At 35.9% G+C, this 25,456-nt stretch overlaps 1 protein-coding gene across 24 annotated transcripts in view; it reads left to right on the top strand.

Annotated features, from left to right (window-relative positions):
• LOC114108678 (contactin-4) overlaps nt 1–25,456 on the top strand; it is a 1,043,928-nt gene that overhangs the window by 147,608 nt on the left and 870,864 nt on the right. For 18 of the 24 annotated variants that reach the window (XM_042235939.2, XM_042235936.2, XM_060402833.1 and 15 more), the window contains one exon: nt 9,121–9,161. The exons of the other annotated variants lie outside the window; for them this stretch is intronic. The gene's annotated coding sequence lies outside the window, so the exon portion shown is untranslated. The remainder of the gene's footprint in view (nt 1–9,120; nt 9,162–25,456) is intronic. 24 annotated transcript variants of the gene reach the window in all.

The raw sequence follows: 25,456 nt of genomic DNA, 5'->3' as shown, positions 1-25,456 counted from the left end.
TACAGTAGTCTTGGGAAATTGCCCATAGGACCTTTCTCTGGAAATCTTGTTGCTCGCTCGTTTAGTACAGAAAAATGGGAAAGATGATGGCTGTTCATGGCAGGAGTTTACATAGCTAAGTTTATGGAAGGAGGCAAGAATTTACTTGTTTCCCATCATTGATATCTTACCTCCCTTTCTGAACTAGAGGATCATGATAGTGATTATTGCATTAGACTGTGATGATGATCAATTTTGTGTGTTATTGGAGGGGGGTTCATGTTTGGGAATGCATGTAAGAATTAAAGATTTTAAAATTAAAAAAAATTAATAAAAATAAATGCAAAAAAAAATTAAAAAAAATGTCTTAAGAGGAAATCTATTTAGCAAAGTATTTAGGGTAACTTTAAGCCTGGTAGAAGAGGGAACCATTGTTTTCTCAAGAGTTTGCTGAATTTCAGTTTTGAAAGAGCAAGTGAAACATGGTGAACTGTATTTTAATGTGCAAAATTCCTTAGGCTTATTGAAAGGACCTTCTCAGGGTTAAGGTTGTCCTTACATGGTGCTAAATCAGGATAATAGCCTGAGATTTACTATTTCATACTATTCAGTTAGTTACCAGAATTCTTAAAAAAGCCATTCTTATAGACTTTCTTAAATATGGCTGATGGATGATAATCTAAATAATGCCTTGAAGGCAGACCCTGTGTGTTATAGTACCTTCAGTGTTGAGAACAGTAAGTACACAATAGTAAGTATTATTTTAGCTAACATTTTACTGAATGTTATGTGCCAGAAAATATGCTAATTTTTTTACAACTAATATCTAATTTAATTGCCTAAAAATCTTCTGGTCTTAATAGTTTATTCCAACATTACAGGGTTTACAGGGCTGTATAGAACACTTGAGCAGGAACTGGTAACCCACTCCAGTATTCTTGCCTGGAAAATTTCCTGGACAGAGGAGCCTGGTGGACTACAGTCCATGGGGTCGCAGAGTCGAACACAACTGAGGGACTAACATCCCCCATACACACATAGAACACTTGAAGTGGCTAAAATTAACATTCAGGTATCTCTGATTCCAAAGCCTGATTGTTTTCATGCTGTGGTAGTAGGGCATGCTTCAAATGTTTGAGTGAATGCATGGGTGTATGAAAGAGTCAGTTGTTAACAGGAATACATAATCATGGAATTTGAATCTGTTTTTAATCTACAGTTTCTTTACTCATAATTCTAATACTGTGATCATCATCATAAGCTTTATCAGAGATCCATACCCCATTCACTTGCTTTGAAAAAGAAACATTTTGGAAAAGTCCAAGTTATGGCTTTGGAATGAACAAATCAGTTGCCCCCTGTTGTAAACAGCAGTGTGACTGGCAGCAGAGATGCAGTATTTCTGCTGTAATTTAGATGGATTGCAAAGGGTTAGTTGTTCAGTATGCCATTTGTTGAGATAAAACTAAATGACTTAAATGACTTTCACAGCAGTCTGGCTGATGGCTAGAAAGGCAGACGTGTTGTGCCTGAGACAGGGACTCAAGAGCATTTTAGTGATTTACCCAGGTAACCTAGCTGGAAACTCAAGCTTTCTGACCGCAGCACTGTATTGGGTAGAACCTTGTTTTGAGGAGGAAAAGCTGGACCCATATGATGGGAGTAACCAGTTTTCCCAAGCCCAGTGAAGATGCAATTGTACAGATATATGGGTTCTTCCCTTTTAGAGACAGACTTAGCTACGGGAAACATTGAATCACAAGTGCACAAAAAGGAGCGTGTGACATATACATATGTCATAGGTAATGATGTTTTAGTTCCGTCCTGTCCAATGGAAATACACTATGAGCCAAAAATATAATTTCAACTGTTCTAGAAGTCACAATAAAAAGTACAATGAAACAGGTGAAATTTTATACATATATTGTTTTCAAAATATATCCACATAAAACAATTTTCAGTAAGACACATGACACTCATTTTTTTTTGCACCATCTCTTCATTTCTTACTAGCTACCTTACAAGCCCTCAGTAGTCATATATGGCTAGTAGTACCGTACTGGATAGCACAGCTCTAAATATTGGTACCGTACTGGATAGCACAACCCAACTTTCCTGCTTAGGTATGGAAAAGCTCTTGAGAGAAAAGGAAGGAAAAGAGTTTTCCTAATTCATTCTTCTGCATCCCCTCTATTTTTTCATTCATATGATCTCTTTTATGTTCAAATTTAAATGCCTTTTCATATTTTTAACCTAGCTGGCTTATCATCTCACTGTTTGATATTCAATCATCTGATAAAGAGTTCCTATTCTCAAGAGTTGTCTGAGGAAGCAGTATATCTATGCAACAAAATACATAAACATGACTCCAGTGATTGGAAGAAAATTAGAAGATTCCTGAGGAAAAGTTGCTGCTCTAATTTAACAAATCCACCTCAGCAATAGCTCAGGCTCATAAGAAGCAAATTGGTTATTTTGGATTAATGTCAAATGAATATACTTTTATTCACATTTTTTCTCTTTGTCATTCAGCTAAAATGAATGATTGATAATGGTTAGAGTGTCATTTAGCTACAGAAAAGAAAAATCCAGAGAATGTTTAAACTACTCTTTAACTCAATTACATTCTAAAAAGATAATGATAATTTTGATCCAGATTACAAGGTTTTGTGTTTTTCTCTGATCTTTTAGACGTTTATTATTTCAGTGTGAAACATTCCTGTGAAATTAACACATATGATTATACAGAAATTATACTTATCTGTAAAGAAATTGAGGTACTTGGCAGGATTTTGTTGTTGTTCAGTTGCTCAGTTGTGTCCGATTCTCTGCGACCTCATGGACTGCAGAATGCCAGGCTTCCCTGTCCTTCACTATTTTCCAGGGCTTGCTCAAACTCATGTCTGTTGAGTCGATGATGCCATCCAACCATCTCATTCTCTGTCACCCCCTTCTCCTCTTTCCCTCGATCTTTCCTAGCATCAGGGTTTTTTTTTTTTTCCAGTGAATCAGCTCTTTGTATCAGGTGGCCAAAGTATTGGAGCTTCAGCTTCAACATCAGTCCTTCTAATTAATATTCAGAATTGATTCCCTTTAGGATTGACTGGTTTGATCTCCTTGCTGTCCAAGGGACTCTCTAGAGTCTTTTCCAGCACCTCAATTTGAAAGCATCAAATTCTTGCATTCAAAGGGACTCAGCCTTCTTTACGGTCCAACTGACACATACCTACATGACTACTGGAAAAATCATAGCTTTGACTTGACGGACCTTTGTCAGCAAGGTGATGTATCTGCTTTTTAATATGCTGTCTAGGTTTGTCATAGCTTTTCTTCCAAGGAACAAGCATCTTTTAATTTCATGGCTGCAGTGGTCATCTGCAGTGATTTTGGAGCCCAAGAAAATAAAGTCTCTCAGTTTCCTCCATCTGTTTCCCATGAAGTGATGGGATGGGATGCCATGCCATAATCTTCATTTTTTTGGAAGTTGAGTTTTAAGCCAGCTTTTCCATTCTCCTCTTTCACCTCCATCAAAAGGTTCTTTAGTTACTCTTCGCTTTCTGCCGTTAGGGTGGTGCCATCTGCATATCTGAGGTTATTGCTATTTCTCCCTGCAATCTTGATTCCAGCTTGAGCTTTATTCAGTCCACATTTCACATGATATACTTTTTATAGAAGTTAAATCAGCCAGGTGACAATATACAGCCTTGATATACTCCTTTCCGATTTTGAACCAGTTTGTTGTTCTATGTCCAGTTCTAACTGTTGCTTCTTAACCTGCATACAGGTTTCTCAAGAGACAGGTAATGTGGTCTGCTATTGCCATCTCTTTAAGAATTTTCCAGTTTGTTGTGATCTACACAAAGGCTGTAGTGTAGTCAGTGAAGGAGAAGTAAATGTTTTACCAGAAAGAATTTAAATACCATGTTCTAGATACAGGTATGTGAGGTACACACATATGCTTATTTTTACCATAATGAATATGAGGCTATGCTCTACTTCTCTGAAATTCTGTAGTATTTAAAAAAAAAAAAAGATTTGTATCATTGTCTAATAATAATTACATGCTAAATTTTATCAGTGCTTACCTCCAATACCAGGACTTTCCAGGTGGCTCAGTGGTAAATAATTTGCTTGCCAGTGTGAGAGCCATAGGAGATATGGGTTTTATCCCTGGGTGGGAAGATCCCCTGGAGGAGGAAATGGCAACCCACTCCAGGGTTCTTGTCTGGGCAATCCCATGGACAGAGGAGCCTAGCAGGCTACAGTCCATGAGGTCTCAAAGAGTCAGACATGACTGAGTGACTACATGCATCTGCAAACCACTAACACCAGTAAAAGGCCAATTTTATTCTTTAAAACACCCTATTAGGTAGCTATTACAACCAGTAAGACGTGCTCCAATGACTGTGTTTTCCTAGACTTTTACATTTCTAGAGGAGGCATTCCCAAGTCCCCCCAAAAAAGTCTTTTTGCTTTTAATAGATACTGGTAAATAATCTTCCACAGAGTATGTACCAAGGGATACACCCACTGAAAATGTATGTGAATAACTGTTACAGCACACTTAACAACATAGTGTAAATCTTTTGATCTTTGCCGATTCAATAGATGTAAAACATGAAGTGTGAAAGTATTTGTTCTCATTTGTGTGGTCTGTTATAGTTGAGACCACACCCTTTACACCCTTTGTGTATCATCCTCCCCTCCACATCTCAAAACAGCCCTGCCAAGGGATTAACAAGATCTAAATGAGACAACTTTGGGGGTAGAAAGTCATAAAAAATATCGAATTGAGGAAGAGTTTCAGGAGCTTTTTGACCTTGGCATGTAGACTCTGCTTTTATGAAGTGCCCTGATCGCTTTCCTGAGGTAGTTTGAGCTTTTCAAATATAAATCTGTTTGCATACTAAAAAATTGGTTAATGCAGCACCAGTTAGGAGCATTTAAACCATTGAAGCATGGCTGATAACTCTGGCTACTATCATTATATTTCTAAACTTAATGGGGGTCAGACTGAACTGTTTGGAGATATGACAGTTATTAAACATATACCCACAGAAACCCCAAAGGAATGCTAAGAATTGATGGGCTTTTATTTTTACATACCAGATTCTTAACTGATCCAGGACTGAAATGCGCTATAGACTCTTCAACTCAATAAAATCATAAGAATATCGAGTGTTTCATTGTCAGTAGACAGCATTCTCCACTAGAAACATACTTCATACCTTCACCTTGTGGCCTCTACATAACCTTTTAAGTGGTCGATTAAAAAGCTTTTGCCTCCTTTTTTTTCCCCTTTCAGTCTTGTGATATATTCTGCATTCTCCCTCATGACTATGTGGACTATCATATAGACAGCCTTTCTGAACGAAGCAGATACAATTCAGTATGTAGTACTTGACTTTGAATAATTCCTCTTTAGCATTATCTGCACTGATTGAGGACAGGTGTGGATGGTGTGCGAAATGAAATATGTTTAGAATCTTCAGACCATTTTCTGGGTATTTGTTTGAGTGTTCTCTCTAATAAACCTCCCAACAAAGCAGCAGTATGATAGAATCATCCTGGATATGATTGTTAAATTCTCTTGCAGAGACTTGAAGCTCATCTAGCGCACCATTCTAATTTTGCATATGAAGAAGCTCATTAGAGAAATGACTTTCAAGATATTTAATGGAAAAGTCCATCCAGACTCCTTGGTTTGAGGCCACTGAGTTCTCCTTTCTCAAAAGTATTCATGCTCTTTTTTATGAGAAGTGAAAACACAGCAAAAGATGGAAGAAAAGCAAACAAGAGCAGTTCCTGGAAAATTGACCTGATCTAATTAGCGTTGGTGGTATTTCCACCCATTGCTGTAATTCCATATGACTTCTTCCTCATTTAGGCATCTAGTAGGGTTTCCTTATTTTCAGATGAGAATTTGCCAGGTAGCTTTAGATTCTGAAATGATAACCTACATTTTGGCAACAGAATCGATAATATTTATTAAGAGGTCTTTATTGCATCTAGCTGAGACTAACAAACTTCATCAGCTTGTGGAGTTTCTCTACATACCTCATTTATATACAGAACTACTTATAGAGGTGACTTTCTTCCAGATGCTGGACCAAGAAATCTTTGGCAGGAAATTCTACTGAAAATGTCTGATAGGAAAATTCATTAAATGTCTTCTTACAGAGCTAACAATACTGGCTAAAGCTCCTAGAGTAAGGAAGACAGACGGTTTTCTTTAGCTTGAGGCAAATGCATTCTTGATTGCCTTTGCCATAAAGGAATTATATTTTAATCTTCATCAGTTACTCTAAGTGAAGTTTGATCATTTTATCAGTGTGACCTTCACAAAGACCATACTGCTTTTGTCTTTTTTCCTCTCTTCTATTTTCTTTCTTACTTAGCATCCCTCTCTCCACGAAAGAAGCATTCCATTGCTTTTCATTAGTACCTCCATCACAAGATTCAAGTTTATGCTAAGTGGAAACCAAGATACTTGTCATTCTTGTTGCTTGAAACTTTGATAAAGCTTGTTCACTTGCTTTGAGTAGTATAGCTCTGAATTTATTTTTCAATGGGAAAAGGCCATAGGTATTTGGGAAAATTAAGTTCTCATTTATTTTGGCTACTCTGTGGCCTTCATAAGATCTCTTGTTTTAGCACTCACTCACAATTAACAAAGCGACTTAGCAGCAGCAGCAGCACAATTAACAAAAGAACAGAGTGGAGAAGAAGACCCAAAAGTCTGTATATTTCAGAAATAAACGATTTCTTTTCCCCTGTCCTATTTCTCTTTTGAATTGAGTTTGAATCGAATGATTATTTTGAATTGCATGTGATTTAATGATATGCTAACATTATCCATTTATATGTTTATCCAGGTGTGAAGAGATGTATATAGCAGGATAATATGAAAGCTATTTCAATTAACCAGTTTATTAACATGAAAGCTAACATTGATGCGGTCCCAGAGAATCCCAGATACCTATTTAGGAAAGGAATATCTTAGGCTGTGTTTCAACATGCTATAGTAAACACTTTTTAAAAGTTTGTCAAAATCTCTATGTATTTATTTCTGACTGTGCTGGGCCGTCATTGCTTTGCACGGACTGTCTCCTGTTGCAGCGAGTTCATTCTGGTGAGTGGGGACTCACTGCAGTGGCTTCTCTCCTTGCAGAGCGCAGGCTCTAGAGCATGCTGACTCAGTAGCTGTGGGGCACAGGCTTAGTTGCGCCGCAGCACGTGGAATCATCTCAGACCATGGATTGAACTCGAGTTCTTATCTGCTGCGTCACCAGGGAAATCCAGAGTTTGTCAAAATTTTGAAGAAATTAAACTCTCTCAGATTGTTTTATTTTTCTAACTTAAAAAAGTCATAGCATTGTTTATTTGTATTTTTGTTGCAGGAAGGGGGACCCCTCCCAGGGCCCCAAACTGGGCTGTTGTCTAACACTCGGAAATGAATTGTCTGAGGAGACACATGCGCTGACAAAGCAAGAGATTTTATTGGGAAAGGATGCCCAGGTGGAGAGCAGTAGGGTAAGGGAACCCAGGAGAACAGCTCTGCCACGTGGCTAGCAATCTCAGGTTTTATGGTGATGGAATTAGTTTCCGGGTTGTCTTAAGTCAGTCATTCTGACTCAGAGTCCTTCCTGGTGGTGCGCACCTTGTTCAGCCAAAAAGAAGGATGCCAGAAAGAAGGATTCTGGGAAGTGGCCAGACATGTGGTGTCTCCTTTTGACCTTTCCTGAACTCTTTTGGTTGGTGGTGGCTTAATAGTTCTGTGTTCTTTATCAGGACCTCCTGTTGTGAAACAACTCATGCAGATGGTTACTGTGGTGCCTGGCCAGGGTGGGCAGTTACAGTCAGTGTACTTCCCCTAACGTATTGAATCTTTGTATAATAAATCTTCCCAGTGCAAATTGCAAAGACCTTTCAACTCTCTCTATATGATAAGCTTATGATGCATCAATGGTGACTGTGCTGACTGCAGAACTAGTTTTCAATAAAATGTTCTCGCGTGATTTTAAATTGTAATGATTGAGAAGTCACAGGAGCATCTAGTATTCTACATGTTCTTGGGATAATTCAGTCATTAACTGTTGTACACATCCACTCAGCATTTGGGTTTTAAGTGACCACTCTGGAGGAGGCATTTCAGCCTGTGCTGGAATATAAACGTTGAGTGCTGTTTCTATTTCATCTACTTTAACTAAACTGCATACAGTCAGTAGATGTGTTGGAAACCAATCTAAAAATCCATGCTGTCAACACTAGAAGTAGGCCATTTCATGGAAAAAGAGGTTGGTACAGGGAGTCATGTACTTGTTTTCAGGCAAGTTGAGTTTGAGATTCCTTTAGAGTATCCAAATAAAGATTTCACATAGTCAGTTGTCTAAGTAGATCTAGAACTCAGAAAAGGAAGCATGAAGATACAATTTAGAACTGAAAGAAATTTAAGTTTGTTTCAAGTCTAAACTATTATCAGTACCACCTGGAGTTTAAGTTTAGAAAGGTGTAGTATATGATTTTTGAGGATGAAAATAGTGAGGATTTGTAAGTCTTGGACAGCCTTCATACTATTTTAAATTGTTATAATTGTTGCACAGATTGTCCTACTTAAGTTAGGTTTGAATTTTTATACAATGTATTCTGATAAAAAAAATTGGCAGTGATTTTTAAAGAAAAGGATATGGGGATTGTTTCTTATAATAACATATATTATAAGAAATGAATATAGTTGCTCTTAACCATCTTATAGTTTATTCTTTAATTTCAAATGGGACACTTTTGACTTTAATATGAAAATCAAATGCTTAATTTTACTTATTTAAACATATTGCATTATCAGTATCTTTGCAGTATCAGTGTCTTTGTTTTTTTCATATATTTAGATATAGATCATCCTTTTGGCCTTTTTCTATGGATTCACTGTGACAGTATCCTTGCTCATCAGGATAACTTACTGTACAGTTTAAGGAGTATCTTGGTAAAATCAGGTTCTCTGTAATTGACTGAGAAAGTTTTTCTATCATAACATGCCACTGAGACCTTCTTCTAGCACCAGCGATACTCTGGAATGCAACTGATTTTTTTTTTTAAGTCTAGATTTACACTCTATTCTAAAACCTATTTCTTTATTTGTAGGTGATATGCAGTTGAACTTGAGATGAATAACATATTTGGGGGTATGTACCATTTTATTTAAATATATGTTTGTAATATACAAATATATTTTTCTGTGGAGAAATTGTACAATATTTTTGATGTTGATCCTAACTAGGATTCCTTTTCCTTATGAGATATGGAATTAACTTATAATTTATGTAAATAGTATATACAGAAAGCAATAGCAATGTATTTGACATTGAACCATAAGACATTTATGGTTATTTTCAATGTAATATTTGGTCCTCAAAATTAATTTGCAAATAGAATTTATTATTAAATCTCATTTATCAGTGCATTTAAAAACTGCACAGTTTTTTAAAGTAGGAAAGTTAACTACTTGAAATTCATTATCTTGATAACTAAATATAGTACGCAATGCATTTGCTTGTCTTCTGTCACATATTTATTCAGCTGTATATCTTTGCTTTTTATGACATTTATTTATTTCTTAAGTTAGATTCTATTACCAAACTGTGCATTTTGGAACACACTTTTGCCCTACAAGCATTATTTTACGTTTTTTGTATTTAGTGATCAGATGTCTCTGTTCTTAATAGCAGATATCTTAAATCATCTGCTATCTTTTTGATTTTTTTTCAACCTAACCATGTTTATATCGAACAAAGTTCTCTGTCTTTTTTCCTTCTCGTTTAGTGCATACATCGAATACTAGAGAATTATCAGTTTGTTTATTTTAGCAATTTTACTTTGGTAGTTCCATGATAATAACGTGATTTGTATTTGGTTACCCAACTGCAGATAATCCTGTGGCATTAGGAAGTTTAATTTATGGGAAAGATCTTAGACTTAAAAAGGATTACTGACCATTTAGGAGTGATTAATTAATCAGTGAAAAATTGAGTCTTAACTGTACTAATGCCTGTCTAAGCTCCACACAGATACATGCACGGGCACACGTACCACCCAGTTTCATAGCTAAAATGACCAAATCACAACAAAGAGGATGCTATCCTAACTTGTCAGGTCATCACAGAGCCAGGGGTTCTTGGATCCAGCATTTGGAGACTGTTCTTACTCTCAAAGGCTATGAGGTCTTGGGCATCTCACTTTACCTCAAATGCTTTCCTCATTTGTATGGTTAGTGGGTCAAATCGAGGTTTCTTAGTTTCTTTCTTTCTTGAAATACCTTCATTTCTTACTTCAAAAAGTTAAAGTTTAGAAGTGAATATCTTCATGTTGGTAAAACTGCTATGAATTAAGATGTGACAGAGCAGGTAAATTCGTTTAATGGGAAAAGAGTGCAAAAAGGTTCAATTGGTTGTCGAGTCAGCAATATCCTTGTGTACTTACTGAATTCTGGAGTTTGAGTGGATCTAGAAAGGCAGGCTTCCCTCTGTGCTCTCTTTGTTCTGCCCAACTTGGAGACACAGGAATGACTCATTTTGAAAAATCTCTAATTTTGAAAGAATCCCTTATAACCTTGTTAGCTCAAGGTTATCTTTTATCTGATTTCTCTCTTCCTGCATAGGTTGCAGGCTGAAGAGCATTATAAAATATGTTTTCTTAGTGGCTTCCTTTGCTAGATTTGAATAATTCACTTGATTTTTTCAATCTATTTAGATGAAAAAAGTGTTATCTAGAGATGCTAATTTTAGTTCCTTTTGTTTGAATTAGAGAAATAAATGCATTGTATATTTAGTCCAAATAGTAAACCAGCATACCCTTATCTGGTCATTTAAAATAATTATAATGTTCAGGCACCTTTACTATTGTGAGGTAAGATATTTGCTTGAGATTTGTTTTTCTTTTTTCCTTTCCTTTATTTCTTTTTTTTTCTTTTACTTTTATGTATAAGGTGAATGAATAAGGAAAAAGATCCATTTGAGTATTGGGTTTATTCTCTATTGACTGCTTCTTTTTGCTCCTATTCATGTATTATTTTAAGCTTCTATCAAACATTTCAACAGCAGATAGAAAATGATTGCAGTTTCATACCGGAGGGGATTTTGTATGAGTCAGGCCAAAGGATCTGCTAGATCTCTTAGACTGTTTTCCTAAGTTTAAGATTATAAAATTCTATATTTTTAGGTTAAATATAAAAATGACCAATTTGTAGGTGAAAATGGTAAGATGATGTCAGTTTTATATGGATTCAGTCTACATATTAGTTATTCATTGTTGAGGAAAAAAATAACTCATCTGTGAATATGGTAATAACAAGCAGCAAAGCTTATTAAAACACTAACTTCATTTAGGAAAACTTAGCATTGTGAGTGCTAGATATTAAAAACTATATTTTAAACATTTGTAAATCAGATGGTAATAAAACCTTCATTGCATGTCTTTCTTTTTGCAGAAATGTTTTTTCTGTGTTTTATGAGACAAATCACAGGCATTACAGTTTGAAATCAATTTCATTGTTTTCTTTGCAATTGCTACATAGCTGTTGAATATTTGCAGTAAGTTTTAATGACTAATGAAGTGCCTGCTTGATTATATGCCATTAGTAAAGATATCTTTTTATGGCAAAGGGCGGTTTTCAGCATGGCTTTGACAAAGGCAATATATAAATGCGTTATTTCCCTTCAAAGGAATGCAAATCATAGAAGCAAATTATAAGGGAAATATTTTAAAATATGCAATTAAAATAATGGATATTCTTTGTGTGTTACTTATTAGAATTATATGAACATATGAATGGAGTAGCTAGATATACTTATTTTCAGAGACCGACATAATAATAATTAATTAATAAAGTTGTAAATATCCTAAGTAATCTAGTGAATTCCAGGTTTATTATCTACATTTTATTGCTAACTGTATTATTGGATGGAGAGCTATAATGCTGACATTGAGAATCTTGCATAGTTAACTTTTCAGTTTTTCTAACCATGGTTTCATGTTCTTGATGCTCTTGCTATTTGTCACTTGCTGTTTTACCCAGTGTTTGATCCTGGCTCTCTGCCTTTTATATACTTTCCTTTGGCAAGGATACCCCTTTTTTTCCAGTTCCTTACCTGTCAAAGTTCTATTTGTCTTTTTATGTCTCGCTGAACTTCTGCCTCTTCTAGGAGGCCATCCAGATGCCTTCTAGTCAGAACTTGCTGCTCAAGGTCATTGCCATCAACTTGCCCTTTCACTGTTGCTCATCTAAATCTCGCTGCCTTCTGATCAACATATTCTGTTTGTCGTTCCCCAATTTGACTGTCTACCTCTCTTCCCTTTTTTCCCTGCTTTGGTACAATTCATATGTTTCTTTGTATCTCAGTTGTGTTTAATAAAATTGTTTTGTAAAATTTGAAACTGTCTACTCGACAAGATAGTAGAATTTCAGACTTGATTTTTTCCCATGTGGTATGTTTGGAGTGGGTGGACCAATTATATTTGTTTCCTGCTTTTAAAATGATCTTACTTATTCTCTTGTTTCCTGCTTTATTGGATAAATCACCTCACAATATCGTTTCTTTAACACAAACACAGTTAAGTAAAAAATACTAGAGAAAAAAGAATGTATCTGCATCCATGGTCTTAGGTATCAGGCAAGAGACCATGAAAAAATGTATATTGGTTCTGGAAAGAACACAGTTATTTAAAAAATTAAATGAGTAATAATTATTTTATCAAAGATCACAGGGAAATCTTCATTAGAAATCACAAGACTATAGATGGTTTCTTTGACCATTCTTGCTCTGTTTATTAATATGTAATATTAAAAATAGGAGAGTTGCCAACTATAATGGTCACTGCATCTCATAGGTTTATTATATGTATTTATGTACTTCCTCTTATTGGATCCTCATGTCACACCATGACATGGGTGGGGCAGAAATTATATATTGATTCAGATACAGCAAAGGTTGTTATGAAAACTCAATATTTGTTCAAAGCTGATTCTAAAATCTTATTATTTTTTGTTAACTAGTAGTCTGATATTTAATGTCTGTGCTATCGTTGCATAACTCAAAAACAAAGTAACATTGATAGTCCAAAATGCCATGGCATAATTTACAGCTGTAAGCTTTTAGCTCTATTTTTTATAACAGATATAGTAGCAATTCTGATCAGAATTCATGGGCCAGTGTCCCAAGTTTAACTATTTCACAGTTGTCTCTTCCTCTGGACAAAGGGATTAGAAAAGTGGTAGGCCAAAACTGTAAAAAGAACCATCGAAGTACGGATGTGAGAATGAGGAGCTCTCTATCAAGGAAGGTGACTGATGTCCATAAGGTTAAAGTAACCTCAGGTACCAGACAAGTGGAAGAATAGGAGACTGGGAAAGATCTGTAGAGCTGAGTCCCCTAAGTTCTGTCTTCTAAGGTCTGGTGTCCTCCTACTCTTTGTCTAGCTCCTTGAAATGTATCCTTGGGTATTTGGGAGCTACAGAAACCCTTTTGTAATTGACCCTTTTGTTTAGGCTAGTTTGAACTGAGTCTTTGTTACTCAATTTAGAATCCTAACTAATACAGATGAAATTATTGATACACGTGAACTCTTCTTTCTGTTCCACTTTCCATTTGTCTTTTCTTTCTTCTTTCATTTCTTTCTGCTTGTCCTTTTATCCATTTCCCTGACTTTCTTCCTCTCATCCACTTGTTCATTCATCCATCTATGCATCCATCTAATACTTTTCAACTCTTTAACATGCATTAAATGTTACCCTAATTCCTAAGGACAAAACGGTAAGCAACATACAGTCTTTGTTCTCTTCAGTTTCCTCTTTCTACTTTTAAGATGGTGGTGTTCTAAAAAGGGAGGCAGAACTCAGGCCAAGCATAGAGGGAGAGATCATGAAAAGTATATCCTTAAAGCATATGCCTAATATTTTAGATTGGTGGAAAGATTAAATATATAAAGGGTTAATTGCAATGGGGTCATGGAAGAGGGAAGCTTGTGTGCTTAGTTGCTCAGTCGCGTCCAGCTCTTGCGACCTCATAGACTGTAGCCTGCCAGGCTCCTCTGTCCATGGGATTCTCCAGGCAAGCATACTGGAATGGGTTGCCGTTTCTTTCTCCAGGGGATCTTCCCAACCGAGGAATTGAACCCAGATCTCCTGCATTGAAGGCAGATTCTTTACCGACTGAGTTACGAGGGAAGCTTAGAGGAAGGTTTTTAATCATGGCAGTTTTTCACCAAGTTCCAGGCAGATGACAAATTCAGAATACATAACCATGTATTGCTTAAATTTGCAGAGGTAAGAAAATTGTAATTTGAATAGTGGATTGCATCTTCTTTTACTCTATTGTCAATATTAGATATGGGTAGAGAAGGATTTGGATGTTACCCTTTCTTTCTTTCTCAGTAAGCATTAATTATACAGCACAGAATCACTTACTGCCTTGTGCATGTCGTCTTAATCTCTCAAGGGACCAGCCCCAGAGCAGTCTAACTTTTCCTTGAAGCACTAAGCATGCGCAGAAATTCAGTCCAAGTCTACTCACATGAACATTCCCAAGTATGATAGTAATTTGGGGACAAAAGAAGGAAAATTTGATCCCTCTGATCTGTAATATTTGCTATTGGAAAATTCTCAGTGAACTTAGTTTGACAAGCAAGTCATGATCTAGTTTGCCTAATCACTTCAATCTTCTGAACATCTATATTTTTTCCATGTCTCAGCAAATGTAGTTTCTCTCTTTGGATGTGTTATACACCTCAGTCTACTGTCCTGTTATGCTTGGTAAACTCATTCTTTGAAGGCTTTCCTCTTTGAAGCCATCTCTGACTATCCAAGGCAGATATGTCCTTATTTTGTAAGTGGGTGCATCTTTCTCATGTCAGCAACCTCTGTTTTGAGTTATTGTTATTATATTTTCCTCTCCCAAATGAGACAAGGACTTTGTTAGAGCAGAGACCTATTGTATTCATCTTTATATGACTGATTTCCAGACCCATGAATGGGGTGCATTGAGGGCTTAATGTTTGATGAGTAAATAAACAAAATACTTTGGAGGAGACAAAATGGAATGGAGGAGACACAGTGTATAGTTCAATATGGACAAGTAAAAGGTAACGCCAGATGTATGGCAAAACCAATACAGTATTGTAAAGTAAAATAAAGTAAAATTTAAAAAAAAATTAAAAAAATAAGGTTAAAATAAAGATTCCAAAATTTGTAGATATATTATTCTTAAAACTTAGAATTTCCATGTGGAAAGTACATTGTTAAAATTCTTATTTTATGAAGTAATCATGTTACAGATGTCCCTTATCTATGTTCAAAAAGACTGTGCAATCAAAAGGACTAATATATGCTGGTTGCCTACAGGAAAATATTTGAAACAAAACTGAAAGCCTTGTAATTTTTTGACATTTCATGTTCAATGTGTGAAAAGGTATGGGAGTCCAATACAGCACTATAATTAAAAAGTATTCTGACATCATTTAAGCCCAGATGTATTACATGCATTTTTATCTACCATAGTCCATGGGCTTCCCAGCTGACTCTAGTGGTAATGTGAGATGCGGGTTTGGTCCTTGGGTCGGGAAGATCCCCTGGAGTAGGAAATGGCACCCCACTCCAGTATTCTTGCCTGGGAAATCCCATGACAGAGGAACCTGGCGGGCTGCCATCTGTGAGTTCACAAAGATTTGGATGCAAATTTACTTCATTTTGCACTTACCATAATACACACAACATATACATCCATATTAAACTGAGAAGTTCTAGAGCTGAAAATAGATTACTGCTTCAAAGACAAGTACTGACATATTTTCAGGATAGAACCCAGTCCCCTACTCTTTGATAACCGATATTTCATAGAACCGATTTTGGGGGCCACTCATCTAACAGAAGGTAGACCAATAAAGAAGATGGAGAAGAAATGAGGCAGGAGTCCTTAATTTATTTGTGGTTTTAAACTGCCATTTTGAGAATCTGAATACTAGGGGGAAAGATATATTGTTGAAATACTCAACACAGCTTAACAGCTACTTCCTAAGTAGCCTTTTGCACCAGGTACTTTCTGGCCTGTGAAGATGAATAAGATAGGCAAGTTGGGCGTGTCACAGTTGATAGGTTCTCAGTTGATGGTTCTCATATTTTCAAAAAAATTTAAGAACAGTGCACACTGACTCTGAACATGATTCTCCTGCCATAATTAATTTCTTAAAAGCTCATATTGCATTGAAACTCTGGTAACAGTGCTTCAAAAGTACAGACTTTGAAGCAGGGAAACGAAAATCTTTATGAACACTGAGTTCTAGGAATTTACCCTGTACATGTGTTTTAAAATGCCTACTGTTTTAATCTGAAACAATAAAAAATGAGTGCACATACTCTTTTTTCTTCAGAGAAATGACTATGTAGGGAAGAATTCTAAATTTGACTTAATATTTCATTTTATTAATTGAGTCTCATTGGTCCTGTGTCATGAAAAATGGTGTACCTTTCAGCTAGCTTTAACGAGGTATCCTATCATTAATCACAGACCATCTAGGTATGCTGAAATTCTCATATTTTTTTAGGAATCAATACATATACTGCCATAGTAAATAGAGTTGCCTTTTGAGAATTATCCTTTTTTCTCCCTACTCCTTCTTTCAACTCCATCAGCAACAGGCAGGCAAATAGGGGTGTGTGTATGTAATTTCTTTCACCTCTCACATTCTCATACTATTCCATTCTTTAGATGAACATCTTCCTGTATGCGAATTTTTCAGAATGTCATTCATCTTAATTATCTTCCTCAGGTACAGATATGATTCTTAACCTCATACTCTCTATTAAGATGCTGTTTAACAACAGTATTGATCTACCTTTCCTGTTCTAAATTTCAACCTGTACTCCTTGCTTATCTTGGACATGTTCCTCTTGCAACCATCTTCCCTCCCCACAATTCTGATATTCTGTGTCTGAGCTACAGTAATGTGCACGTAATCATGCAATCATTTACTTATTCATTCCACAAATTGTCATCAAGGCAGTGTGCTAGCTGTTGTGGAAATTATAATGAAAAAATTCCTAATGCCTCTTATTCTGAAAGGAAACTTTTAATGGGGAGATTTTTTTGCTATTATTTTTTTTAAATTTCTTTTGCATAATAGAATGGCTGTTTTTGACATTTGCTGTAAGTAGCTTTCATAGTTACTGCCTTTGATTCTTGCCCTTAGCTATGATGGAAATGATGGAAGGCATGTTTTTCACTGAAGATATTTGTTCAGAAGTGCAGCATAATTGGGATGTGTAGAAATTGTTAATTTACCATGTATCTTTTAATAGTGTAATAAGGGAAGACTATTTTAATAGGTAGAAAGATAAATTGCTATTATAATTGCCCATAAATATTTTTTCATCAACAGGAAAAACAGGATGATAGATGCAAACAAATGACTCTCCGATCAGGTAGAATACAAGATGAGCTCTTAAAAGAGATGCAGCTGAAGTCTGATAGGTAATTCAGAGAAGGCAAAAAACTACTCTCTGGGGTTCCAGGGAGAGTTTTATGGAAGGGGTTGCTGCTGAAATTTGGTCAGTGTCTCTGTTTGGGATATGAATATATAGAGATGTTGGTGATGGTCCCTGCGTGCTGAGTAAGTAGTACAAACAAATACACAGAACTATGAAAAGCTCTGGGACATGGATGTGAGCAGTGAGAGCAGGAGTTCAGTTAAATGCAAGTGTTGAATGAGGAAAGAAATGTCTGTCATGTGTGCAGCACGTGTTCATTGTGTTGTAATATGTATTAGGCAAATGCCTCTTGCTCTGGAAGGTACGTTTGTATGGACGGTTTCTTCTTTAAAGTAATTTTTATTGGAGTATAGTTGTTTTACAGCGTTGTTAGTTTCTGCTGGGCAGCCAAATGAATCAGTTACATGTATACATATATCCCCACTTTTTTGGATTTCCTTCCCTTTTAATTCACCACAGAGCACTGAGTAAAGTTCCTTATGCTATGCAGTAGCTTCTTATTGGTTATCTATTTTAATGATAAACATAGTAGTGTAGCATGGATGGCTTTCTCCCCAGCCATCAGACTTAGTCAGTTCTGTTGATAAATTCTTGCTTAGGTAGTGACTGCAATAATCCTTGAGTAACATAGCCCTCACCAGTCCTGATAGAATGTCAGATGTTCAAAAGAAAAACCCAAGTACCTATTAAATCATCAAATGCCTTTGCATGTTTATGAAATCAGATGAAAGCCAATTTCTACATTAAAGCAAATCTGCTTCTCTGTACTTGGTTGGGGTTGTAAGGAGAGATTACTGTGCTTTCCTAAGAAGGTTAAGCTGTCATCTCGTTAAATGTGGACTTAAAATAATGCTGCCAAAGCAGCTGCCTCTTGTGATTGATGATGACGATGATGGATGATGATAGTTTTGAAACCAGTTTTGCAGGGCAAATTGCTGTTTTTTCTTCCTCTTTGGCTGATGTTGAAGTCTGGATTGGGGATTTTTTGTCATATTAGGTATCTTTTTGATTAAATGGAATATTGCTAAGAACTGTATTCTCTTTGATAAAATGGCTCTAAAACTGAGCTATGGCGTGAAATATAATGAGTTATTCTGTATGTATTAGTTGAGTGAAAACAGTTATTCTGGGCTTTGCAGTATCTTCCATGGTGGGTCATGTTTGGGGGAACAAATAGCAACTCAAGTGTAGACAGAGAAATGGCAGAAAGTGTGGTACTTTTAAGATATGATAGTAGCATGCCTGCCTTATTAGGTCTTCAGAGAATGCCGACACACATGAGTGTTCGGTGTTCTCCTCATATCCGCTGAAGATTCAAACACTGGTCCCCTCTTCTTGGATTGCTCTCGCCCCGCCCCCACCAGATGTCTGCATGTTTGGGTCCCTTACTTCTTTGAATTTCTGCTCAAATATTTTCCCATCAGAGAGACTTTCCTGGATCATCATCTCTAGAAAACTCTCTATACTTCCTCTGTTTCTTCACTGCTGCGTAGCACTGTTCACTACCTGAAATGGTATGCTTGTTTGTTTATGGTCTTTGTCCAAGCACATAAGCTGCATCAGAGCAGAGACTGAACAGTTTGGTGCTATAAACTGAATGGCTGCACGGTTTTCAGGCCTGTAATAGGCACAGCATTAATAATTGCTAAATGATTAGCTGGATGCATTTTTATCTTTGGTACAGAGGGGGCTAAATAACGTTCTAAAGACAGTTTAGAAAAATAGTTAATATTTAGCTCCAGAGCCAAACTCAGGAATTTTGGCTTATTAACCCAAGTCACTTTAGTTTGTATATACATAAATAATAGAGGCAATAAAGAATCCTGAAAGGGAAGTGGAATATTTCCTTACTTTCACCTAGAATATTTCCATACCTCATCATATTCTTGACCAAAGGAATCAATTTTGTTTATACAAAATCACTGGTAACTACTATTCTATACCATTCCATTGTGCAAGCCCAAGAAGACATTGGTTCAAAAAGCCATTTTCAAAAAGGAAAAGAAAACAAAACATAACCCCCTCCCCAAATATTTTTTAAAGGCCAATAACATTTATATCTATTGGGTAAACATGATCAATCAAAGCTTTACAAGCTTATGTGGGCTGCTTCCTTAACAAATGTGTTTTTTGCTTTGGTCATTCATCATCATACCTGGAAGTTTAGATGATAAGCTTGAGCACTCTCTTAGGTTAACATTAAAATAGCCAGTTGGTGCATTTGTTGACGGAAAACCTTGCTAAAGTGGCAGGACAACATGTATTCTCCTGACACCACCACATAGCATATTGTAGCCCATTGATATTTGTGTTGGCTGGATGTGGTGAAATCCAGCTTTGAGAAGAGGATTTGTTGTAATGGAGAAACGAGGTTATATATGGAACAAGCGAAGAGGCAGATGGTGAAAGTGTTCCCTTGAGCCCTCCTAATGCGTGGGGAATTTTCTAATGGGACTGAAAATATTAGTTGCTGAAAACAGAATCATCTGCTGTTTTAAATAAAATACCTTAAAAATTTGCAGAGGGCCTTCGATAGCCAAGATACAGGTAGCTGCTGTCACAGCACTATTTGGAGGCATCAATGAACAGTGTTGTGCAGGAGGTAAAGAAGTATTATGAAAAATGAAAAGTTGAATGATGGAAGCTTGTAGTCTTACAACCAGAGAAGACTGCACAGATAGGGCCTAGTGCAGAATGGTCCAGATCATGACTAGTGTCTCATGACTACAAATGCCATTTGTTTCTCAGATCAGTTAGTGCTACTGAAAGAGGGCAAGTAGATGGCAGGAGAAGACAGACCCATGTATTTATTATTATTATTATTATTTGTGTGTGTGTATGGTTGAATTGGTAGGGCTGGGGCAAAGGATCTAGCTTATAGGATCAAGTTAAGACATTGGTTGAGGTTTATAAGATGAGTAAGTGTGGAGAGCAGCATAGATTGGGCAAGGAATTGAATGGAGAGGGAAGAGGTACATGAAGAAGTACACAAATGAGATCCAATGAGTCGGAGGGAAGTCAGAAAAACAGAATCTTTGACCTCAAAAGTCAGAGTGGGAAAAACTGTCCCATTGTAGTATGACTTTGGATTCCACTCACAGTTCTCTTGTCAGAGATGTTTTCTTTTGGAAAAAAATCCCTAAAATCCAACTTTTACCCCAATAATGAGTGTTGTTATTGGACCCCACTTTTCGATATTTTCTTCTTTTAAGATTCCTGTAGAGGGATTTTGTATCATTTTCTCTGCCTACTTTAGCTGGGATGTATGCCAAAGATGGAATTTAAAATAAGCCATATTTTAGTATCTCCTAATCCCTTTCCAGGGGTATGTACATCTCCCCAAAATGTTTATAGTGTGGGTTTTGAATCTCATAGAGGTAAGGTGGCTTTTGTGACAAAATGAGATATCTAGTCATTGGCCCTTGTAATTTACCTTTCTTATATATAAAACTACATTAATTTCTAGGTGGATAATTTAGAATATAAGCTTTTAATTTCATGGGAGAAACTTAGATTTGAAAGGACTTGAGAGCATGTACTACTCTTTCATTCATACACCAGGAATAAGGAGAATGAATCCTTGTTTTCCTTTAAATAGCATGGCTAATTTATAGCAAAATGGGATTCAAACCCAGGTTTTGGTACCATCACCTCAGTGCCCTTTGTCACAAGGAGAGAAGAATGCAGGGTTCAAGAGAATAGGCTCTGAAGTTAAATAGAATGAGTTAAAGTTTCAGCTGTCACCTCTGTTATCTGTGTAACCTTGATCAAGATATTTACCCTGTAAACTTGCACTTCATCTGTAACATAGGGTTGATGATAATGTTTGACTTATGAATTTGATTTGAATGGGACAATAAACATAAGATTTAGCACAATGCCTGCAGAGTCTTCAAAAATACTCAATACATGACAGTCCATCTGTATCAGAATTTTATTGCTGTATAACAAATGACCATGGATTAATTTTTTAAAAATAATCAGTATTTATTATCTCATAAGTTCCATGGGCCAGAAGTCCAGCATGGTTTAGCTGAGCTATTTGCTCAGGGTTTCATAATGCTGAAATGGAAGTATCAGCTGGCCAGGTCCTCGTCTGGAGACTGAATTATCAAAATAACTATTTCCAAACTCCTTCAGATTGGTGGCAGCATCTGTTCTGTTGCAGCTGTGAAACTGAGGTCTGGGTTCCTTGTCTGAGTAGCTTTCTGTCAGTCAGGACTGTTGTCAGACTCAGAGGCTGCCCTCCAGTCCTTGCCACATGATGCTCTTCATAAATCCCTTACAACACAACAGCTTCCTTCATATTAAAGGGGGCAGTCTCTGTTACTTCACATCTCTCCCTTCAGGGAGGGAGCCTGCCACTTTGTTTCTATCTCAGTAGGTCAAGATTCTAAGAGAATCTCCCTTTGGAATAACTCAAAGCCCAGTGATGTGGAACCGTAATCCAGTCACGTTAGTCCTATACGGTGATGTAATGACAGGAGTGAAGTCTGTCCTACTCATGACTTGATCCATAGGGGAGAGATTACAGAGGTTATATACACCAAATGGCAGGAATCTTGGGGACCATCACAGATTGCTGTATTCTTCAGAGAACTATTATCATTAATTTTCACTAATTATTTTTTTACATTAAGTTTTATTTATTTATTTTTTAAAATTTTACTTTATTTTACTTTACAATACTGTATTGGTTTTCTTTTCATCATTATATACTTCTGAGGTCATGATGCTTGAGAGCTCTGTAATTAAAGGTTACAGTGAGAAATAAAAGTAACAACGGTTTTGGAACTTTTGCCTGAGAAATGATTTGCACTATAGCTCCCTTTTTTCATCTCAACTCAGTTTTGGATTGCATAACCATATGTCCCCAGAGCTATTATAATCTTATTACCTTACAGAGTCCAAAATAAAGACACAAGTAGACAATGATTATGGAAACCCAGAACATAATACTTAGTTGTCAATATAATCCCTAATTATTTAAAATAGAAACTTTCATTGATTTTGGTCTTGTTCTAATTAATAGAAGAAAATAAATTGTATTAAAAGAATAATTAGTAATGGCACCTGTAACTATTACTTCTAAATCTGAGGAGAAATTCTGCTTACAACGCTAATGTTGCCTTGTCACCTACTTATAGAGTGTCATTATCTCAATATCTTTAGAATTCCAAATAGGGGTGTCTTATTACTTGCCATAGAAAAGAAGCTACTGAAAAACAAATCCTCCTGACCAGTTATTAAAATGTATTTTCTGTTCTAGAAGCTCTGTCTTTAATTTCCTGGTACACCTTGAATGTGCCACAAGCAATTTGTAATGGCATCAATTAACATTTGGGAAGTTGAGCATAGCCATCTAGGATATTAAATATTTGCTCCAGGAATGCTAATAAAATATGGTGACTTTCTGTTCCTGAAGTATTTCTTAATGGAAACAGCAAAGTTAAGGGGTACCAAATAAATGAAGGAGTATCTCTTTAGATCATTTTGCTCAATTCTGATTTTTGTGTTCCCATTTGATTCTGATCATTCTCACTTACATTTAGAGGTCCAGGTCCCTGGATAGAGAGGGCTCTCAGGGTTCCATCACTATTGGTCTTAGAAAATATGTCCGTGCCCAATTAAGTCATTTAAGGGGACTTTGGTAATAAATGGAAAGAATGAATTTGCCTTTCCTTCTGCTTCCTCGAAGGGCCACTGCCATTTCTGTATTAGGGGATTTTTGAATAGCCAGGAAATGAATTATTTAATTTAGCACATTTTAGTTATAAAATACTATGTAATCTCTTCTCTTAAAGTGACATGTTGGCAAAAACTACTGTAATATTTTAAAGAAATTTAGTTAGTACTACTAATTTTTCTTGATTTGTAATATTGATAAATTATAGAAGCAGGTTTTATATTTTTTTGTACATTATATACCATGGATTCCATTGAAAACTAAAGTAGGTATAGATTCTTTGAAGTAATGCCCTTGAGCATAGATATTAAAAAGGAGACTATTTGCCCATTATAACTAGTTGCCAAGTTGATATATTTTTAAAATTCAATCTTTTATATAGTAAAAACCATTAGGAAAGTGAGCATATCAAACTGTTTCATTGATTTGATTTGATTTTGGCCCAACTTAATTCAAATAATCTCAATATAGATGGCATTGTAACCTCTGATGATTTCTACATAAATTGTACATTCATATTTATAGGAAGGGGAATACTACTAGGCATATAGTAGGTACATGATGCTTTTGAACTGTGGTGTTGGACTGCAAGGAGATCCAATCAGTACATTCTGAAGGAGATCAGCCCTGGGATTTTCCAAGAAAAAGGAAAAAAATATGTCAAGGTGTTAATTGGAAGTGAAAAAATATTGCTTTGTAACAATGATCAAATTATAGAACATCACTTTGATTTTACTTTGTAGCTTTTATAAAATATGTTCTCTTTTTCTGCATTAAGTTGTAAATTTAATATGGGTGATTAAAGGCATATCTACTAGGAAACTTAACTGACATACTTGAGTAAGGGGATAAAAATGCTGAACCCCTTTAGGTACATATTGGCTTGATAATTTGATGATTCAGGAGTCTTTCAAAGCATTTCTGCTTATTCCTAAAGTCATCAATATTGTTGATGTCTAACGACTTTAGAAAAAAAAAGATTATCTTAATTATTTATTGCTTCTCTCCTTGTCAGGGTATTTGGTTTCCTCATGTAGATTGTAAGCTGTTATGTTAGTTAATTTAATTTTTAATTTTGTGTTTTAGAGGCTGTTATATTCACAAAAACATAGCAGATAATATATTCAAAGCACAAAGGGAAAAAAACATATTTAGTAATTACTTTTAGTAAATAAACGGCTGTTAAAAATTATGTAAGATTCGGTGAGCATTCTTAGAGTCTAAAATTACTAGTTTGGTTTTCTTTTAATTAAAGTTGATCAAGGTGACTAGATTCTAAATCTCCTGTGTACTTTGTGCTATGTAATTATTCTAAGGATATTGAAGAATTTGGTTCCTTTGTCAATGTTTTTTTTTTAATTAATTTATTTTTAAATTGAAGGATAATTGCTTTACAGAATTTTGTTGTTTTCTCTCAAACCTCAGCATAAATCAGCCATAGGTATACATATATCCCCTCCCTTTTGAACCCTCCTCCCATCTCCCGCCCCAACCCACCCCTCTAGATTGATACAGAGCCCCTGTTTGATTTTCCTGAGACATTCAGCAAATTCCCATTGGCTATCTATTTTACATATGGTAATATAAGTTTCCATGTTACTCTCCCCATACATCTCACCCTCTCCTCCCCTCCCCATGTCCATAAGTGTATTCTCTATGTCTGTTTCTCTGTCAGTGTTTTTAAAAGTGTTTAAACTACTTCCATTTCTGCTGCATTGAGGGAGCCTGGTGGGCTGCCCTCTATGGGGTCACACAGAGTCGGACACGACTGAAGTGACAGCAGCAGCAGCAAGATTGAACAGTAACTTTATTTCAGATAGAAGTAGGCTTATTTCCTTTAAAAATTTATTTCTGAGAGGGTTGATGTTATGGTATTTATAAGAAATGAGATCAGAAATTCAAGTGATACAATATTTTAGTAATAAAGGAAAACAATCAATATTCTGCCATATGATCTATACCCCAATTCTAGAATTTTTTTCTCTCTCCTTTGATAAATTCGCTACTAAAGAGCTCTGCTCATGAATTCTTATTTAATTGAATTATTTCCTTGAAGCAGAATACAACTTGCTACTATTAATCTCTTCCTCAGTGGAATCAGTATGACCATAATGTGCCAAGATTTCTTAATAATTTAACATTTCCCATTATATCTGCATAGCTGATAGACATCTTGTTACTTTCTGATATTCTGATTCAAGAAGTTTCATTGAGTATTGCAAAAATGTCATTTCTTCTGTGTCAGTAAGCATTTGAAA

This window comes from Ovis aries, chromosome 19, assembly GCF_016772045.2.
Source record: "Ovis aries strain OAR_USU_Benz2616 breed Rambouillet chromosome 19, ARS-UI_Ramb_v3.0, whole genome shotgun sequence".
NCBI lineage: Eukaryota > Metazoa > Chordata > Mammalia > Artiodactyla > Bovidae > Ovis > Ovis aries.
Note: the sequence above shows the minus strand (reverse complement) of the source record. Positions and strands in the feature narration are given on the sequence as shown.